The 20,647-nt window shown below is 49.8% G+C and overlaps 1 protein-coding gene across 9 annotated transcripts in view; it reads left to right on the top strand.

Annotated features, from left to right (window-relative positions):
- The window catches only part of MAG (myelin associated glycoprotein), an 87,795-nt gene that overhangs the window by 28,163 nt on the left and 38,985 nt on the right, over window positions 1–20,647 (top strand). For 6 of the 9 annotated variants that reach the window (XM_048499983.1, XM_048499981.1, XM_048499980.1 and 3 more), the window contains one exon: window positions 14,891–14,966. The exons of 1 other annotated variant lie outside the window; for it this stretch is intronic. The gene's annotated coding sequence lies outside the window, so the exon portion shown is untranslated. Of the gene's footprint in view, window positions 1–7,699; window positions 7,763–14,890; window positions 14,967–19,469; window positions 19,502–20,647 lie in introns of those variants that run through there. 2 more of the 9 variants (XM_048499984.1, XM_048499985.1) reach the window with 2 other exon arrangements.

Genomic DNA, 20,647 nt, shown 5'->3' with positions numbered 1-20,647 from the left:
CCAAGGGGCGCACCATACACACCATACGCACCATATACACCATACATACATGCCATAAATATGCCGCTGGCATGTGCAGCCACCTGCACTACATTCATGCTTTTCCCCTGACAGCACCAACTGGTGCATGCAGCTGCTGTGGCCACCAGAGGCGCTGCAGCTGAGCGCTGCCCGCTTGCAATTTCCCATCAGTGCTAGGAAGCTGGGGGCATGGGTGGGGAATGTGCTTGCAAGCAACTGGGCAGCAAAAAGGCACCTGGGCAGGTGACGGGGGAGGTGCACACATCAGGAGCCTGTGACAGCAGACCGTGCCAGAAGCCCCAGGCTCAAGCAGGTGCCCCACCTCCAGGTAGGCTGTTACCAGCCCAGTCACAGGCCTCTGCCGCACGTGCAGAATAATGCACTTTCAATCCACTTTCACTACTATTTGCAAGTGGATTTTGCTATTCCGCCCAGTAAAATCCAGCTGCAAAGTGCACTGAAAGTGGATTGAAAGTGAATTATTCTGCATGTGCGGAAGGGGCCACATACAGCTATTCCCACACACTGCGTATTCCCCAGCAAAAATGTTGGAGGGTAGATGTTTGCTGGACTACTAAGCCTCTGATTTCTGCTGTTCTTACCATATGAGAACCATCACCAGCAGTGGGATTCAGCAGGTTCACACCACTTTGGCAGAACCGGTTGTTAAAATGGTGCTTGTAAACAACCAGTTGTTAAATTGGGGTGCTGTGTGGTTTCCGGGCTGCATGGTCATGTTCTAGCACAGGGATCTGCAACCTGCGGCTCTCCAGATGTTCATGAACTACAATTGCCATCAGTCCCTGCCAGCATGGCCAATTGGGGGCTGATGGGAATTGTAGTTCATGAACATCTGGAGAGCCGCAGGTTGCAGACCCCTGTTCTAGCAGCATTCTCTCCTGACATTTCACCTGCATCTGTGGCTGGCCTGCATCTGTGGCTGGCCTGCATCTGTGGCTTGGTCCAGCCACAGATGCAGGCGAAACATCAGGAAAGAATGCTGCTAGAACACGGCCATATAGCCCAGAAACTACATCACCCCAGTGATTCCGGCCGTGAAAGCCTTCGACAATACGGTTGTTAAATTATTTGAATCCCACCACCATTAAAAATCATCTCCTATCCCTCCCAGCTGTCCAGCAGGACACCTCCCATGTTCTCTGGAGGTGACAGAATACGTTAAGCTTCAGATTTGTTATTTTATAGATTTTTGTATCATGTGGTTCCCCCTCACTGCCAGGCCAGCCAGCTGTTGGAAGCAACATCTCCCGTGTCACTGCTATGAATCTGATGGAGGAATTACCCCTTGGAAGGCTCGAAAAACGGTTGGCTGTCTTCACTGGTTGCGCTGCCTTTACAGATGTTTTCCTGGCAAGATATTCTGTAAGCAGTGGCGTTCCTACCTAGGGACAGGGGGTACCCTATGTCCCCGGGCGCCCCCCATTTGGTCACGTGGGGGGGCGCCAACATTTCAGGGTCATTTGTGCGTTTTTAAATTTTTAAAGTGTTTTTTGAGTTTCCTTCACTAGCAGGGGGCGTGCATATTTACAGTTAGCAGCACTAAAAATTCCCCAGGGCACCACTCAGACTGTCTTGGATGATGCCACCCAAATGCTTAGGATAAGTTTAATTAGGGAAGCAAAGTTATGGGACTCCTCAAAAGGTGTGTTTCCCATCCTCATTGTTTTCATTAGGAGTTTTCAACCTGAGATGGGGGCTACCCATTTGAAAGACTATAAGCCCTTTAGTCCCTCTGAAATTATAATCTCACTCAGTTCCTTGGCTGGCATCATAAGAATAGTTAAATACATATGATACCCTGAAATTTTGGTGTCAATTAGCTTTTAAAAATAGCCATTCTCTCAGGCACTCCCCAAGAATTGTTCAAGATTCTTTATTTGTTGTGACTTTAGCTACATCAGGGCTAATAGAATTTCTGTGTGTAGGGTTGCACATATTTTGAAGACAGAGCACCACTTCTCAGGGTGGCTCCAGGAGGGCATCCTGGTACTGCATCCAGGCTTGGAGACTTTTGTTTATGGGGGGTTCCTTTAAGGGGCCCCTCAGCAGGCTTATTTTGTTTCTCGGGCCTCAGTAACATGAAAAGTTTGTGGGCTGGAGTTCTCTCAGAACCCTCTCAACTCCCCTCCCCCCCACTCCAGAAGTGAAAAGCTCATCAAGCTTGGATGCTGAGTTACTCAAGGGCCCTTGGAGTCAAGTTTGAAAATTATTTTCTATCTTCAAAAAAATAGTGCAGCCAGTGACACTCTGTGAAATTCCCCAGAATGTGCCAGACTCCACAGGCAGTTCGCTTGTGGTGGGAAAAAATTACTTTCCCCAATCACCATAGATGTCTCTGCAATGGCTATCTGTTATGCCCAGATGGCTCGGTTGTAGAGGTTTCAACAGGAGGCACTGTGGTAGGGATGTTGCATGTGAGTGGGGAAGGGCTGGAGAAGGCAGCTGGTGTGAGTCTTTCCGGGAAAGGGAACCAGCCAAATTTGCTAAAATGTGTGTGTGGAAGAGGAAAATGCTGTGCGCATCGAGCTGAAGGTGAACCTTGATGCCTACAGCATTCGGCCATCACAGGCAACTTTATAAAGTTGGCTGGTTCCTTTTCAGGAGACTCACACCAGCAGCCCTTGCAGGAAATAAGTGCCCCGCCCAGAGAAAGACCATCACACACTATGCCTCCTGTTGAAACCCCTCTACCACAGAGCCAGCTGGGCATAACAGAAAGCTCCCATTGAAGTCTATGGTGGGAAAAAATAATTTTTTTCCCACCACAGAACATGCACATCAAGTGCAGGCTTGATGTTCCTGGCAGATTCTGGGGAATTTCTGAGTGTGTAAGCAGTGACCACACATTTTTGAAGATAGAGGCCAGACTCTCAAGGTGGCTCCAAGATCTTTGGAGTAATAATAGCATCCAAGCTAAGCGAGCTTTGCTTTGGGGTGGTGGGGGCTTGGAGAAGTTCTGAGAGAACTCACCCAGCAGGCTTCATGCCAGGGAGCAGGTGAAACAAAATAAGTCTTTGGGGCCCATAAAATTGGACAGAAGTGCAAAGGTCTCTGGGCCTGGATGCTAGTTACCAGAAGGGCTTCCCTGGAGCCACCTTGAAAGTCTGGTGCCTCTATCTTCAAAAAAAAATGTACAGCCTGCCTCAGAAATTCCCTCATTAGCTACAATGGAGCAAAGCTTCACCGTGCAAAACAAAGAATCTTAAGCAAATTTCTTTGGGGTGCCTGGAAGGGATGTATTTTTACAAATTTCAGTGGCAATTCAAATTTCAGGATATCATCTGTTAACTATCTTTATGATGCCACCCAAGTTTGCAGGAAGTTATGTTCAGGGAGGACCAAAGTTATTGTCCCCAAATGGGCAGCCTCTATCTCAGGTTAGCTCCCACTGAAAACAATGGGGATGGGAGCATTCCATTTAAGGCCCATAACTTTGCTATAAGCCCTGAACCAAAACACCATCGCCAAATCTCAGGGTATCATCAGGGCAGCTCTGGATGATGCCCTGAAATCATGGTGCCGCTTAGCTTTGGGCAAAAATGCGCCCCTGCAGGCTGAAAAAACACCAAAAAAATGACTCCCCCAAAGCCCACCAGGATTGGTGATGGGGAGGGTGGCCACCCATACGCCTGCAGGCTGGGGGGCGGAGGGCCAAACTCAGGTTTTGTCCCCTCGGCACCAGCTCTTCTGTCTAGGGCACTGCCCTGTCTGTAAGGCTGCAACACATGTAGAAATTCAGCCGCGGACCCCTTTCTCTGGGGTCTGGTAAAAATAATGGGGAAAAGTATTCAGCGCCTAGATTTCTGCTGGTTCATACTTCTCCCTCCTCCTCAGGGTGATTGTCTATAATATTCTTCGTATGACGCAGTCCATGCTAATTTCTTTCCTGCTCCTCCATCCGCAGGCTGCGATTTCTCCCATGGCAATTATTGCTTGTTTCTGCACAGCTCCCTTTCTGCTTTTCATGCCAGGAACAGTTGCGATCCTTACACTGTTAAGAGAAACAGAGCAAATGAGTCAGAGCAGTAGTTAAACAGGGCCAGAGGCATAGCTCCAAGGGGACAGGGGGGCGCCCAACGCCCTGGGTTCATGCCCCTGTGGGGGTGTGGCGAGAGCATTCCGGGGGTGTGGCAGGGGCATTCCGGAGCGGGCGCATTCCGGGGCAGGAGGGGGCATTCTGGGGTGGGACGGGGGCAGAGGATGCACCGGTGCTCCGGGCACTTTCCCCCCTTGCTATGCCTCCGAACAGGGCCAGTTCATTGGTCCTTCAGTTTCAGCATTGTCTACTCTGGCTGGCAGATGCTCTCCACAGGGTCATGAGCAGAGAAAGACCCCTGAGATCCTTTCAACCAGAGGTGGGATAAAGGGGCTTGACAAACCTACACACGATCAATGGCCCCTTTCAGACCTCATGTGAAACCATGGCTTATTTTAACGAAGGTTCATTAGCACAACGAGAATTCGGCACGTAGGCAATCTGCTCACATCGTGATATGTTTTGACAAGTGCTGCTTTCACCGCCTTCAGGTGTCTGTAGCTTGGGAGCGCATGAGGGGCAGAGCAAGGGAACAAACTCAGATACTGGCATTCGCAAATGACACAGGAACTCCCGCAGCTGCCTTCTGAGTCAGACCACTGGTCTATCAAAGAATTGCCTACTCTGGCTGGCAGCAGCTCTCCAGGGTCCCAGACAGAGGTCACTCACATCCCTTCCTACCTGATCCGTTTATTAGGAGATGCCAGGGACCTTCTATGCACAAGGCAGATTTACTACCTCTCAGCCACAGCCCCTCCCTTTAGAAGAAGAAGAAGAGTTGGATTTATATCCCCCCTTTCTCTCCTACAGGAGACTCAAAGGGGCTTACAAACTCCTGTCCCTTCCCCCCTCACAACAAACACCCTGTGAGGTGGGTGGGGCTGAGAGAGCTCCAAGAAGCTGTGACTAGCCCAAGGTCACCCAGCTGGCCTGTGTGGGAGTGCACAGGCTAATCTGAATTCCCCAGATAAGCCTCCACAGCTCAGGCGGCAGAGCGGGGAATCAAACCCGGTTCCTCCAGATTAGAGTACACCTGCTCTTAACCCCTACGCCACTGCTCCTCCTTTAAGAAGACTACATGAATCCCAAGTCAGACTATTGGTTTATTTGAATCAGTATTGCCCACTTCAACAGGCAGTGGCTTGTCAGGTTTTCAGGGAGAGATGTTTCATACCACGTGCTACTGGATGCTTCTAACTGGAGACTCTGGGAACTGGATGTAGAAACTCGTGCACTCAAATCTCTACCTGGCTAGTCTGATAGTTCAAGCAGATTACAGTGAACAAACCCAAGTAAGACAATGAGAGTCACTGTGGTGTCACAGAAAAAGGGTCAGGCTAGTATCTGGAAGACGTTGGTTCAAATCCCCAGACTGCCACAAAGCTCACTGGAAGATCTTGGCCTATTCTCTTGGCAAAACCTGCCTCATAGGATTGTAGGGAGGATAAATGTGGAAGGGAGTCTTCATGCACACTGCCCGCAGCTCCTTCATAATTTATTTTGTTTCATTATATTTATACCCCAGCCATCCCTGACAATAGGCAGGCTCAGGGTAGCATACAAACAGTAAAAACCTTATATAAATACAATCTTTATATTAGAATTAGGCTGCGCATAGGTGTCAAACTTACGGCCCTCCAGATGTTATGGACTACAGTTCCCATCACCCCCTGCCAGCATGGCCAATTGCTCGTGCTGGCAGGGGATGATGGGAACTGTAGTCCATAACTTCTGGAGGCAGTGGGATCCAGCAGGTTCTCACAGGTTCCCGAGTGTAAGTTACTAATTATTTGTGTGTGCCAAGAGGGGGTTACTAATTGGTGATTTTGCCACGTGATTTTTGCCCTAGTTACGCCCCTCCTCCACTCCTCAGCAGTAGCGTGCAGAACTTGAAGCAGTCTAGCAGGAGGTGCACCGACGTGCGTGGCAGCCTGTGCCGCCGTGCATTCGTTTCCCGCCCAAGGACCGGCACAGTGGCTGCGCCTTGCCACAGCCCCGCCCAGCAATGCCCCGCCCCTGAAATGCCTGGCAATGCCCCCGTCGTGCCCCGCCCAGCCCCATTGGCGCTACGCCACTGTTTGAATCCCACCACCATGGGAACCTGTTACTAAAATTTTTGGATCCCAAAAAATTTGACACCTGTGAATTAGGGTATCAGAATCTCAAATTACATTTTCAGATGGCGATAAATAATGTCACATTCAACCTATGGATATCTCAATTTCCTCCAAGGGGACAAGATAGAAACAGGGCGGGAGGCACACAGTTTAAATACAGCAGAGGCACTCGATGGGCATCGGGTGGTCAGGGAGTCAAGGTGATTGGGAGGCTGGCGAGATGGTACCAGAACAAGGCAGGGATGGATGGCTTCAACCGAAACAAAAATCAGATGGCGAGATGGGGGGGGAAATCAAAATCCACACTTCCTCAGTTCTATCTTGAACAAATAGAAACTAGCATCCTTCCCTCAAGGTAGGCCTTAAGAGAGGTACATCTGAGCTGTACAAATGTCACATACTGGGTTCACTTACACTTCACTAACTTTTATCTACACATTTCTCCCACCATGCCTGTGAGCGTGTACAGAGGTGTGTACATACATGTGAATGTGCATATGGTGGTGGAAAGTGCAAGAGGTGGTTTTACCATGGCCTGCCTCCGTGCAGCGACCCGAAACTTCCTCAGTGGTCTCCCATCCAACATTCCAACCAGGACCAACCCCGCTTAGCTTCCGAGACCTGGTGAGATCTGGCTTGCCTGGGCCACCCAGGTCTGGGATGTGTGCAGTGGTGGGATCCAAAATTTTTAGTAACAGGTTCCCATGGTGGTGGGATTCAAACTGTGGCGTAGCGCCAATGGGGCTGTGCGGGGCATGACGGGGACGTGGCCGGGCATTCCTGGGCGGGGCATTCCTGGGCGGGGCTGTGGCAAGGACGCGATCACTGCCGGCTCTCAAGGGTCCTTGGGCGGGAAACGCATCGCACGCAGTGCTACAGGCTGCCACGCACGCCGGTGCACCTCCTGCTAGACTACTTCAAGTTCTGCGCACTACTGCTGAGAGGAGGGGTGTAACTAAGGCAAACATCACGTGGCAAAACCTCTCGGGCAACAATAACAAATAGCCGGTTAGGTAACCCGCCTACTCTCGTGGAACTCTGTGAGGAGTTCTCAGCGGGATCCCAATTCTCTGGATGTGTGTGTGTGTGTATATATGTGAATGTGTGTGTAAATCTGTCAATCAAGGGCACACGTCACACATCTGGTGAAGTGGGCTGAAGTTCACAAATGTTGCAATCAATCTGTTCGGTCTTGAAGCGGCTGTAAGCCTCTTTGCTTCCCCCCCTTCAGTTTAGCCCCCCCCCCCCTTCTTAGCTCCCATTTCCAGCAATAAATAACACCTTCCTATTTTGGTGATTGAATTCAGAAACATCCATTATGTTCTTGGGAAGTGTGATGATTAGTCATTCCCCATTATGTTCCAGGGATATTCAGGAATACGGCGTCGACATCCATCTTTGTGTTCAGTCCCGCGCTGGCTACTGGCGGCAGCTGTCAATCTCCCTTTCAAGCGAGCTCTGGAAATTCACAGCCTCGAAATTTGGCTGCCCCCCAAGCCCCTGACCTGGATGATCCTGGCTGGTCTGAGCTCATGAGATCTCAGCAGCAAAAGCAGGGCCAGTCCGGGTTAGTATTTGGAAAGCCAAGAAGTCCAGGGTTGTTATGCAGAGGAAAGCAAAGACAAAGACAAAGACAGGTCGGTCTTTTGACCTGAAAAGAAGAAGAAGTTTGGATTTATATTCTGCTTTTCTCAGCCACAAAGAGTGTCAATGCAGCTTATGAACGCCTTCCCTTCCTCTCCCCACAACAGGCACCTTGTGAGGCGGGGGGGGGGGCTGAGAGTTCCGAGAGAACTGCGACAAGCCCAAGGTCACCCAGCAGAAATGTAGGAGAGGGGAAACAAATCCAGTTCACCAGATCAGAGTCTGCCACCCATGCGGAGAAGTGGGGAATCAAACCCTCCAGATTAGAGTCCACCCACTGCTCTTAACTACTACACCACGCTGGCTCCCTACTGGGTTGCCACGAGTTGGCAGTAAATTGACGACTAATAAGAAGAAGTAGAAGGAGGAGGAGGAGGAGGAGGAGGAGGAGGAGGAGGAGGAGGAGGAGTTTGGATTTATATCCCCCCTTTCTCTCCTGCAGGAGACTCAAAGGGACTTACAATCTCCTTGCCCTTCCCCCCTCACAACAAACACCCTGTGAGGTAGGTGGGGCTGAGAGAGCGCCAAGAAGCTGTGACTAGCCCAAGGTCACCCAGCTGGCATGTGTGGGAGTGTACAGGCTAATCTGTATTCCCCAGATAAGCCTCCACAGCTCAGGCAGCAGAGCTGGGAATCAAACCCGGTTCCTCCAGATTAGATATACGAGCCCTTAACCTCCTACGCCACTGCTGCTCCTTTACACACACACCCTTGTCAAATAACTCAAGAGTTCCTCCTACTCTTGCAGAAGCAGGGGTGATGCTGAGAGAAGGTATCCAAATGCTTGGCCTGTCACTGTAGGAGAATGTAAGAAAAGCCTTGCTAGATCATATCAAAGAGTGGCATGTACAATGGTTAGAGTGTTAGATCAGGATCTGGGGTTGAATCCCCTCCCCCCCCCCCCCGCCATGGAAGCTCGCTGGGTGACTTTGGGCCAGGCACAATACTCTAACCCTCCCCTCCCTCACAGGGTTGTTGTGAGGACCATATTGCTGAGCCCAGCAGTGGTAACTACCTCATCTTGTGGCAATAAGTTCCATAGGTTAATTGTGCATTATCTGAAGAGGCCTTGTGTCTGTCTGGAATCTGCTGCCCATCCCATTTACTGAGTATCAAGGAAAGGCACAAAATGTGAACGTTCTCTAATATTTCGCAGCAGTGGTGAGAATAGGAAGTCAGTTCACAGAGCAGTCTCCTAACCGCTGGCACAGAGGGACTTCTGCAACATGGCAGGATAGGCATTCCATTTCAAGTAATCTCAGAGCATTGGAAGACTTTTATACCTTCACTTATGGGCTGTTTTCTGCTGAGTGGTGCTGCCCCACCCCCGGCCCCCAAGATTTTTCTCCACTTCTTTGCAAGCTCTGGTGCTCATTGAAAGAAAGCAGGCCTGGGCGTGTGGCTGTTTACTCAGCTGTGAAATCGATATGATAGGATTCACCATGGCAATGTGGCACGGCACGGGCAGAAGGGAGCTGTTCTCGAGGAAGTCGGCACCAGTGCCCATATGCTGCACAGATTGAAGCCGATTCACACCAATAATTAGGGCCGGATCCTTCTTTCTTTCCAGCAGAGGAGCTCTCGGAGAGGTTGGGGACAGGGACTGGGATTCAGGATCAATGCCAGTGACTCAGAGTTTAGTACAAAAGCCCGCAGGATTAAAATAGGCCCTCTCACAATAGGCAGCTATCTCTTAGATGGGGGCAGCTGCAGAGAAAGTTTCACACAAGGTCTGTTAAGATTTAACGCTGAGATGCAGCCATTTCTGGGGCAAAACTGGGGCACAGCAGTTGGGCACAAGCTCAGGGTTTGGGAGGGGCAAAGAGACACTCTGCAGTTGGTTTTCAATCCAAAGCGAGGGGCTTTGGACATAACTGCAGCTGCAGCTGTTCTTCCAGCCTTGGCTTCCTTATCAGTGAAATGGGAACAGTGATGAACTACCCAACAAGGATTATCACCATGATTAACAGAGTAGCAAACCAGGTTATACATAACACATGCCAAAATAGTTGAGACATAAAAGGCTAGTTCTCCAGTATTCACAAATAGAGGCGCAGGGCTATGCAGACTGGAACAGTTTTTTCTCCATGACTTCTTATTGAATTATATGTATGGGACGAAAGAAATGGGCTGCAACCTGCTGATTGGAACAAGCTTTGTTCTTCATGGCTTCCCATTGAATTCTATGGGACAAAAGAAACGGACTGCAATCTGCTGATTGGAACAGGTTTTGTCCTTCATGGTTTCCCATTGAATTCTATGGGATGAAAGAAATGGACTGCAATCTGCTGATCAGTACAGGTTTTGTCCTTCATGGTTTCCCATTGAATTCTATGGGATGAAAGAAATGGACTGCAATGTGTTGATCAGAACAGGCTTTGTCCTTCATGGTTTCCCATTGAATTCTATGGGACGAAAGAAACGGACTGTAATCTGCTGATCAGTACAGGCTTTGTCCTTCATGGCTTCCCATTGAATTCTAAGGGACTAAAGAAATGGACTGCAATGTGCTGATCAGAACAGGTTTTGTTCTTCATGGCTTCCCATTGAATTTTATGGCACAAAGAAATGAATTGCAGTCTGAGACATGATGGAAACACTGGAATTAATGGGACACAGGGAAACTCTAGCTCTTACCCAAAGAAGTCTCCCCATTACTTTCACCTATATAAACAGGTGCCGTTCACTTCACTGTAGCTGAAAGAGGCAAAGCGTATCCTCCCAACATTAAATCGGCCCAGATCCAGTAGGATCCCATTGGGGGCAGCGGTTTCAGTGTACACAGAGATGCGCTGAACCTCACAAGAGGCTTTGTGATGTATATGCACACCCCTGTAAGCGTTCTCGCTATAAATAATGATTCTCAGAGAAGTGTCCGTGAGAGTTAGGATGATTCAAGATAGCTCTCAGCATGCGTAACAGTCTCAGCTCAGATGCCATAAACATCTCTTCTAATTGGGTTAGCTACATTTGCAGGCGAGATAATTGTCTGTTGCTGTTCAACGGCTGCTGAGCTCCCTCCCAGAGGTGGTCACATTCTGCTGCCAAAGGAACGATCTATGGAGGGAAGGGAGGTTATCTATTCCGGAGGCTCTTGTGTTGCAGTGCCAGGCAGTTGGGCGCCCGTGTGGCAAATAAGATCACAGTCTAAATGGTCGCCCAGAGAGAAGGCTGTGCGCACCAAAGACCGCCATGTGCTGAACAAACAATTCAGGAGGGGAAAGGAAAGCAATTGGCATGGGCCAATGTTCCAAATGACTCAGATTTGTCAGTTTCACTTCTCAGCCTGGTGGTTTGGGAGTAAGGAGAACCGTTGAACAGGGAGCTTTTTGTGGCTTGTTGCATTTTCCACGGGGGTAAAAGGAAGCTTGTCTGCCCACTGTGTTGGGGGGTGGGGGAGTGAAATGTGCCAGGAATGTGTTTTGGGGCATGTCAAGAATTCCTCCTCATAAAAAGACTCTGCTAGAGGATATTGTGCGATGAGCCCAGTGGAGGGAAAGGGGTCGCTAAACTATTTACCTTCCAGGAAACTGGAAACTCCGATTCTCAGTTCTAAGGGACCATAGCCACTAGACCATGATCCTACCCAGAAACCAATCCCCTCTTGGACATCAGCAGTCACAGCCAATCCCCTCCTGCGATCAGTATCCAAGCTCAATCGGAGATGCCACCAGCAGAGCCCAAGTCCCTTCAGCCCCGGACAACAAAAACCAATCCCTTCTCACCATCAGTATCTGAGCTGCCAACCAATAGACGGTCCAATCCCCTCTTGCCAGTTAAAACAAAAACCAATCCCTTCTCACCATCAGTATCTGAGCTGCCAACCAATAGACGGTCCAATCCCCTCTTGCCAGTTAAAACAAAAACCAATCCCTTCTCGCCATCAGTATCTGAGCTGCCAACCAATAGACAGTCCAATCCCCTCTTGCCAGTTAAAACAAAAACCAATCCCTTCTCGCCATCAGTATCTGAGCTGCCAACCAATAGACAGTCCAATCCCCTCTTGCCAGTTAAAACAAAAACCAATCCCTTCTTGCTATCAGTATCTGAGCTGCCAACCAATAGACAGTCCAAACCCCTCTTGCCAGTTAAAACAAAAACCAATCCCTTCTCGCCATCAGTATCTGAGCAGCCAACCAATAGACAGTCCAATCCCCTCTTGCCAGTTAAAACAAAAACCAATCCCTTCTCGCCATCAGTATCTGAGATACCAACTAATAGACAGTCCAATCCCCTCTTGCCAATTAAACAAAAACCAATCCCTTCTCGCCATCAGTATCTGAGCTGCCAACCAATAGACAGTCCAATCCCCTCTTGCCAGTTAAACAAAAACCAATCCCTTCTCGCCATCAGTATCTGAGCTGCCAACCAATAGACAGTCCAATCCCCTCTTGCCAGTTAAAACAAAAACCAATCCCTTCTCGCCATCAGTATCTGAGCTGCCAACCAATAGACAGTCCAATCCTCCTTTGCGCAAGTTAAAACAAAAACTAATCCTTCTCCAGGCTATCAGTATCTTGAGCTGCCAACCAATGAGACAGTCCAATACCCTCTTGCCAGTTAAAAAAACAAAACTGCAATCCCTTTCTCGCCATCAGCATTCCTGAGCTGCCAATCACATGAGACAGTCCAATCCCTCTCTTGCCAGTTAAAACAAAGAACCAATCCCTTCCTCGCCATCCCGAGTAAATCTGAGCTGCCAACCAATAGACGGTCCAATCCCCTCTTGCCAGTTAAAACAAAAACCAATCCCTTCTCGCCATCAGTATCTGAGCTGCCAACCAATAGACGGTCCAATCCCCTCTTGCCAGTTAAAACAAAAACCAATCCCTTCTCGCCATCAGCATCTGAGCTGCCAACCAATAGACGGTCCAATCCCCTCTTGCCAGTTAAAACAAAAACCAATCCCTTCTCGCCATCAGTATCTGAGCTGCCAACCAATAGACGGTCCAATCCCCTCTTGCCAGTTAAAACAAAAACCAATCCCTTCTCGCCATCAGCATCTGAGCTGCCAATCAATAGACAGTCCAATCCCCTCTTGCCAGTTAAAACAAAAACCAATCCCTTCTCGCCATCAGTATCTGAGCTGCCAACCAATAGACTGTCCAATCCACTCTTGTCAGTTAAAACAAAAACCAATCCCTTCTCGCCATCAGTATCTGTTCAGTCTCCTCTGCCACCAGCATCACAGTCCGATCTGCTCTTGCTATCAGCATGTCAGCCCAACAGACCAATCTAGTACCACAGAGCAATCCTATTCTGCCATTACCGGTAAATCCCCTCTTGCTACTTACAACAAAAATCAATCCCCTTCTACTATCAGCAACAGAACTAATTGTCTTTGCATCTTACATACTGCTGCTCCCTATAACTGTTGTGCCTGCTCGTAATATTCCTAACCACTTGTGCGTCTTCACATATACATGCACATCAGGAGCAGTGGCGTAGTGGTTAAGAGCAGGTGCACTCTAATCTGGGGGAACCGGGTTTGATTCCCCACTCTGCCGCTTGATCTGTGGAGGCTTATCTCAGGAATTCAGATTAGCCTGTGCATTCCAACACAGGCCAGCTGGGTGACCTTGGGCTAGTCACAGTTCTTTGGAGCTCTCTCAGCCCCACCTACCTCACAGGGTGTTTGTTGTGAGCGGGGAAGGGTAAGGAGTTTGTAAGCCCCTTTGAGTCTCCTATAGGAGAGAGATGGGGAATATAAATCCAACTTGTCTTCTTCTTCTTCTTCTTCTTCTTCTTCTTCTTCTTCTTCTTCTTCTTCTTCTTCTTCTTCTTCTCCTTCTTCTTCTTCTTCTTCTTCTTCTTCTCCTTCTTCTTCCCACCATGCTGCATTTACTCCAGAGTAGTCTTCCTGCCCTGCACTAGGTTCTTTCTGAAACAGAAACATTAGAAAACTGTCCCAAACCCCTTTTCTATCCCTTCCAAATATGCCTTGCTTAAATCTCCCTGGATCTGGCAGTATTTCCGATTCTACAGCGGCTGTTTAAACGCTATATGGAATATTTACTATTCGGTCAGGAGTCAAGCAAGCACAGGGATGAAGCAGTGTGCTGGCGTTTGGTGTTGATATACCACGTGCGTGCACTCATCTGTCCCTCTCTTCCCCCCCTGCAAAGATTTAACCTCAAATCCAGAAATAAGGGCTGAGATCTTTAGTGCAGATATGCAGGTTTGTCCATATTTAACTTCAAAAGAGCATCTCCCACATCCCTCCAAAAGCCGAATATTTTCCCAGGGAAATATTTCACAAAACGTAGACTGTCCTTGCTAGGAAGGAGGGCTCAGATCCTTACTTGCAGCTCTCTTGCTCTAACCTCTAGACCCTGCTGCTTCCCCAGAATCCACTGCAGCAAGTAGGAGGGTGCCTCTGACATGCAGACAATGTACTCAAACGGAACAGGTATTTAGCCGATCGCTATAGCTAATAGCATGGTACGAGAAGCAAAGGAGCTGGCAGGGGAAAATTAAGGATGTGTCCCTGGTTGGGGAGCATCAGGCCCAGCCCCAATTGCATCCACTCAGGAGAGAGGAAGGAAGATGTGCTGGAAAGAGGCAGCCAATGTACTCAAGCAAGCATTCCCCCACTCCCTCAGAAGCCTCTGTTTCTCTCCCCCCCCCCCCAACACGCACACACAGCCGGTGGAATTTGTGTGTGGGCTCCGCTTGCAGAAATGCAGAGCTAACATAGTCGGGCACCCACTAACACATGCCCAAGGAGAAGCTGGCTCTCCCCGCAGCCCTGCCAAGGATGTTCTAGCTCAGCTACGCGCAAGCCCTCTTTCAAGGCCTGGAGCCGGGTGCAACTGTCCTGAGACGGGACCAGGCGAGCCTGCCGTGTCCCCCTGCGAAGCCTGGCTCGGATATCTTTCCCTGCTGCTCCCTCTCGCTCCAGCCAGCCCTCCTGTTTCTATCAGCAGGCAGCCACACCAGGGGGAAGGAAGCTCTGTTTCTGAGCCACTGCCTGCCCGGGACGCATCCCACCCTCCCACCCCCTGCCTTGGAGACGCTCAGATTCTGATTCGACGGGTTGTTTCCATTCCAGATCCCCACCCCAGCTTGGGGCCAATCGATGCTGGAAAGGCCGACAGGTGAGAACGCCTGCGAGACGCCACCAGAAGGTAAGGTCAAGCGTCATGGCCGGGAGGCCGAAGGGCTAGATCCAGGCTCGTGGGCTTCTCTAGCCAGATTTGTCGGTAAGGTCAAATCCAACCCTCAGCTAGAAAGTAAAAGCCCAGAAGTGTTCTTGCCTGCAAGGATACTTTTCTGAGCATTGCCTTTTTGGTCCCTGGTGAAAGCTCACATCTGGAAGTGTCTTCAACTGGCCCGGGGCCAACATCTGCAAACTGTCTCGGTGGCCCTTTAGAACCTTGCCCCCTCTTGGTTTCAGTGTGTGTGTGAGTGAGTGTGTGTGTGTGTGTGTCAGTAGCTCAAGCTAAAAAGCAACATACAGCTAAGAAGCAACATACTGTCTAGGACAGTAGGCTCTAGGGTTCCTGGTGGGCCCTCTCCTTGCATCCAAGAACCATTAAGACTCCAGGGGGATTAGTTTTAGGGACTTGCTGTAATGTATCCTCCATACTGTAGATAAACATGCCCATTTGTTGGCATGGAGGCTGCACCCTCCTTTCCCTACCTAGCCCAGTTTTTGCCAGTATCGGTCCTTCCCTTCTCTCCATTTATATGGAACGTAGCAAACTCAAAAGTCCACAAGCAGGAAATGTGATTCGTTGCATACAACGAAACAAGGGGGGGGGGAAGCAAACTCATCTCCCCCCTGAGCATCAAAACAGCTGGGCCAGGCCTGTTTCTTCCCTCTTGGGTCTGGAAACAGCAACGGCTGGGCGCAAAGAGGCCTTGTTCAAAGTGTCCCCTGCCTCCGGCACTGCTTCCTTTCCGAAGGCACAAAAACATCTTTGTCTTGGCATCGCGACCAGAGACGAGCAGCTTGTTTATCTGCCTGAATCCTCCTGGGGGAAGAGGTGGGCTAGCCCCCCTACCACCCTGATCTCGGGCTGCTGTGATGGGGGTGGGGGGGTGCGCTTGTTTTCCTCGGAACAGGCTGTGGCGAGCCAGCCCCCTTCCTTGGGGACACAGAACGGAACTGCTAATGACAGTAATGGATTGAAGCAGGGTAAACGCTGAAATGTGAGAAGTGACAGACAGCCGCAAGATCAGAGGGGCTCGAGAGAGCAGGCTTGATCCGAAATGAGCTACCAGTGTGTGTGTATCTAAGTGCAGTAAAGTGACTGCGTATTTACCAGCCTCCATAAAGGAAGGTGTGTTCTTAAATGCGGGGGTGGGGGGGGGGGGTTTAACCCCCTTGTACAATTTAAAGGCTTTGCTTTACATGCATGCAAGATGAAATGGGGAAAAGGGAGGCGGTGATATTTCCACAAGGGTAGACAAGCCAGTCTGTCGTAGCAAAATAAAACCGGGGTCCAATGGTACCTTAAAGACCAATAAAACGCACTCCGTTTCGTGAGTCAGCGCTCACTGCTTCAGACGCTGTCAGAAACAGACTATTTGGGAGGTTTTTATAATAAAAGACAGGGCGAGGGAGCTGTTGGAGCAAATTAATGCTGGTGTGAATCCCTTCATCTAAGATGGATGGTTTCACCCAGTGGTTAGGGCTGCCAACTCCAGGTTGGGAGTTTCCTGGAGACTGGAGGGTAGAGCCTTGTGAGGGATGTGATGCCATAGAGTTACAGATGTTATGCCATAGAGTTCCAGAGGGGCTGATGTCTGTTGCCTGGAGATCGGTTGCGATTCTGGGAAATTTCTACCTGGCCCCGCCCTTTGGAGGTTGGCAACCCCCAGTGGTGAAGAGCTGTCACTCCAAAGCAGAAAGTCCCTGGTTCAAATTGCTGGCTAGAGAAGTCCTATTCTTTCAGCCTTAATAACGGGCCTACTTTACAAGGTTGTTGTAAGGCAAAAATTACAGAGAGGAAATGCTAGACAAAAATAAATTTTATTGTGAGCAGTATTTGTTGCAGTTGCTGTTGTGTACCCAATGAAACCAATTCTATCAGCTGAAGTCTACCAATCAGGTGTTTTTGTTTTTAAAGCCCTAAGACTTTGTGCTTTTGGCATGCGTACCTAACAGGCAGGTTTGCTTGTGACAATAGTCTCAAAGTGAACAAACTGGGAATGTATTGCGGAAGGCTTTCATGGCCTGATTCAACGGGTTGTGGGTTTTCTGGGCTGTGTGGTCTGGTACATCTTGTTCCTAACGTTTTGCCTGCATCTGTGGCCGGCATCTTCAGAGGTATATCAAAGAGAGAAGTCTGTTACGCACTGTGTCCGAACACCAGAGGAGACAAAAGGACACAGTGTATAACAGACTTCTCTCTGTGATACACCTCTGAAGATGTTGGCCATAGATCAGTGGTGGTGAACCTTTGGCACTCCAGATGTTATGGACTACAATTCCCATCAGCCCCTGCTAGCATGGCCAATTGGCAGGGGCTGATGGGAATTGTAGTCCATAACATCTGGAGTGCCAAAGGTTCGCCACCACTGCCATAGATGCAGGCGAAACGTTAGGAAAAAGATCTACCAGACCACGGCCACACAGCCCGGAAAACCCACAATAACCAAACTGGGAATGATTACACTATAAATGTACCTGCGATGGGTTGTTTAAAGGGTAGATAGGAGCTGTGGAGCCCCTGATAAGTCAGAACTGGGGCAATGGGGGCGGGGGGGGGTCAAGTATTTTCTCCTTGCCATTTCTCCAAACTTAATCACAGGCTCAAAAAGCTGCCGTTTGGCCAGTCAGGTGGGAAATGGTGCAGACGCTCGATTGTCGATTACAGCATCAAACACCTGAACTGATCTGTGGTCCATTTTTTTAAAAAAAAAATCCCCTGAGGGATGATGAGAATTTGAGAGGTCACTGGGGAAGAAGAATTAAATCTCCTCTGAATCGTGCACCCACTCAATTCCTCTTTGCATCTTTCTGAAGACTGAGAGGGTCTCAGTAGTGGATCCTGCTCTCACTGGATCCACAGCTGCCCAGGAATAAGGATGTCTTTGAGGGATGACCCCGTCAAGTTGGAGATGTGGGGGCATGGAAGGCAGATCCCAGCCTACCCTTCCTAAAAGCAATCCCATTTTTTTTAATGAGGGGAAGAGAGCAACTGGGGAGAATTTCATCCAGCCTATTCCATCCCTGGGATACCTGTGAGCAGGTGGTAAATACCGACACAGGTCGTCAAAGCCCTGAGTTAATCTTACTTGTTTTATTATACTTCATTTATACCCTGCCTTTCCGCCCAGTGGGGACAAGTTGGCTTATATTGTCTTCTGCTCCTCTTTTTTATCCTTACAATAACCCTGTGCGGTAGATGAGCCTCACAGTGTGTGACTGGCCCCAGGTCACCTAGCAAGCTAGTGGAATCTGAATCTAGATCTCCCAGATCCTAAACCTAAGTCTAAACCTAAGTCTGACTCTCTAATCCAAGGGTGGCCAACTCTGGTGCCCCAGAGGTTCAGGGACTACGATTCCCATCAGTCCCTGCCAGCATGGGTGATTGGTCAAGCTGACAGGGACTAATGGGACTCATAGTCCATGAACATCTGGGGCACCACAGTTGGACACCCCTGCTCTAATCACTATGGCCCGCTGGCTTTCTTAGCTAAGAGGACGTTGCCAGGGTCCATTGGTGTGGGTCCATCTTTCCAACAGACAGGGAAACTTCAGCAGATGCAACGTTTGGAAATCTCTGCAATGGATAGGGTTGCCAACTTCAAGGAGACGGCTGGAGATCTCCCACTATTACAACTGATCTCGAGGCAACAGAGATTAGTTCACCTGGAGAAAATGGCCCCCAGAAGTCCCCCCCCCCCAACATGGAGCTGGCAACTCCTAGCAACGGAGCCCAGGAGTTCTGGATTCCAGCTCTTTCTCTCCAAGCCTGCCAACCACTTTAAACCAGCAAGACTCTTTCTCCTCCCAGAGTTGCTAAAAGGAATTCCCACACCCATGTTTTTCATCTCCTTTCACAGCTAGTTCCCCCCGCCCTCCCCTTTTAAGGATTTCCCTTCCTTAACTTCACAGATTTGTTTGCTGCTTCCAGTTCCATAACGCAGATTTGACCTGCTCTCTTGGCTGTTTTGCAGCTTCCTGTCCCGTTCTGAGGGCACCCTTGCGATAAGATCTCCCTGTGTACGTAACCTGAGCAGATGTCACGCACCCATGAGAGGGTAGCAGCCCTGCCCGTGGCTCATGCAGCCCTGCCAGGTTTTGCTGCCATTGAGTCTTTGGCCCTGCCGTGTGGCAACCACTGGACTTTGCTCGGCTGATGCGGGTCCAGGATTTTGCCAGATGAAATCCAATAAACACAAACACAGTAAGACAGAGAAGCTCTCCACACACCCTCAGGGGCATTCTCCTCAGCATGGCTGCTCTCGGTGCTCCTGGAACCAGGAACACCATGCCCATTTGCCCTCAAACTCACGGGGGATTAAGTGTTATCAACCAGTGTCGGTATCTCTGATTAAGTATCAGCGGCATCTGAGCTGCTGGGGGTTTGGAAAGGGGGGAACGCAAGCCACATCCGAAAGAGCCTCTCGCAAGCCGCTCCTGTGTTTTGCAGAGGCGAGCACTAGAGCTTTGAAAAGAAAGGCCACCTCGGTACAAGCAGCCCCAGAGGTGAGACGTGAGATTTTGCTTGCGGAGCCTACATGGTGGCATGGGGACGTGGAGGGAGGGATGCGGAGAGGCCTGAGGAGGAGGAGGAGGGCCAACACCAGAGGGGACAAGAGGTGTATTGACCAAGGCACAGGTTGCTTTTGTTGGGTGCGTGACGAGGACGGCTTGCTCCACCCGGCCAGGATCAAGCCAGCTCTTGTGCCTCGTTTTGTGACAGAAGCAAGCAAGTGGGTGTCGCCGTCAGCCGTTCGACAATGGGGGCCTGTGTCCTCCTGTGTGCGGCGTTTGTTTGGCATCCGGCTCCTTGGAAGCAGATTCTTTCCCCTGCTTGAGACCACTTGCTGGCTTAGCACTGGGACAGGGAAGGCATAATATTGGTTGCCCTGCAACAGTCGGTGTCGGCCATTGTGGGATGGTAATCTTGTGCTGGGATACTGTGCATGGCCTTTGTTGGCCTAGCTGTCATGAGAAAACAGAAAATATCATGTCAGTTGCCCCACATGTGAAGGGACAATGTGGAGCACCATGTTGTGTAAGGATGATGTTCATGGCCTCTGATGGCCTAGCTGTCACAAGAGAACAGAAAATATCATGTCAGTTGCCCCACATGTAGAAGGCCAATGTGGAGGGCCATGTTGTGTGGGGATGCTGTTCCTGGCCTTTGGTGGCCTAGCTGTCATGAGAGAACAGAAACTATCATGTCAGTTGGCCCACATGTGGAGGGCCAATGTGGAGGGCCCTGTTTTGTGGGGATGCTGTTCATGACCTCTGATGGCCTAGCTGTCACGAGAGAGTAGAAAATATCATGTCAGTTGCCCCATATGTGGAGGGCCAATGTGGAGGGCCATGTTGGGTGGGGATGCCATTCATGGCCTCAGATGGCCTAGCTGTCACGAGGGAACAGAAAATATCATGTCAGTAGCCCCACATGTGGAGGGCCAATGTGGAGGGCCATGTTGTGTGGGGATGCTGTTCATGGCCTCTGATGGCCTAGCTGTCACAAGAGAACAGAAAATATCATGTCAGTTGCCCCACATGTGGAGGGCCAATGTGGAGGGCCATGTTGTGTGGGGATGCTGTTCATGGCCTCTGATGGCCTAGTTGTCACGAGAGAGTAGAAAATATTCTGTCAGTTGCCCCACATGT

This window comes from Sphaerodactylus townsendi, linkage group LG06 (assembly GCF_021028975.2).
Source record: "Sphaerodactylus townsendi isolate TG3544 linkage group LG06, MPM_Stown_v2.3, whole genome shotgun sequence".
In the NCBI taxonomy this organism is placed as follows: Eukaryota; Metazoa; Chordata; class Lepidosauria; order Squamata; family Sphaerodactylidae; genus Sphaerodactylus; species Sphaerodactylus townsendi.
Note: the sequence above shows the minus strand (reverse complement) of the source record. Positions and strands in the feature narration are given on the sequence as shown.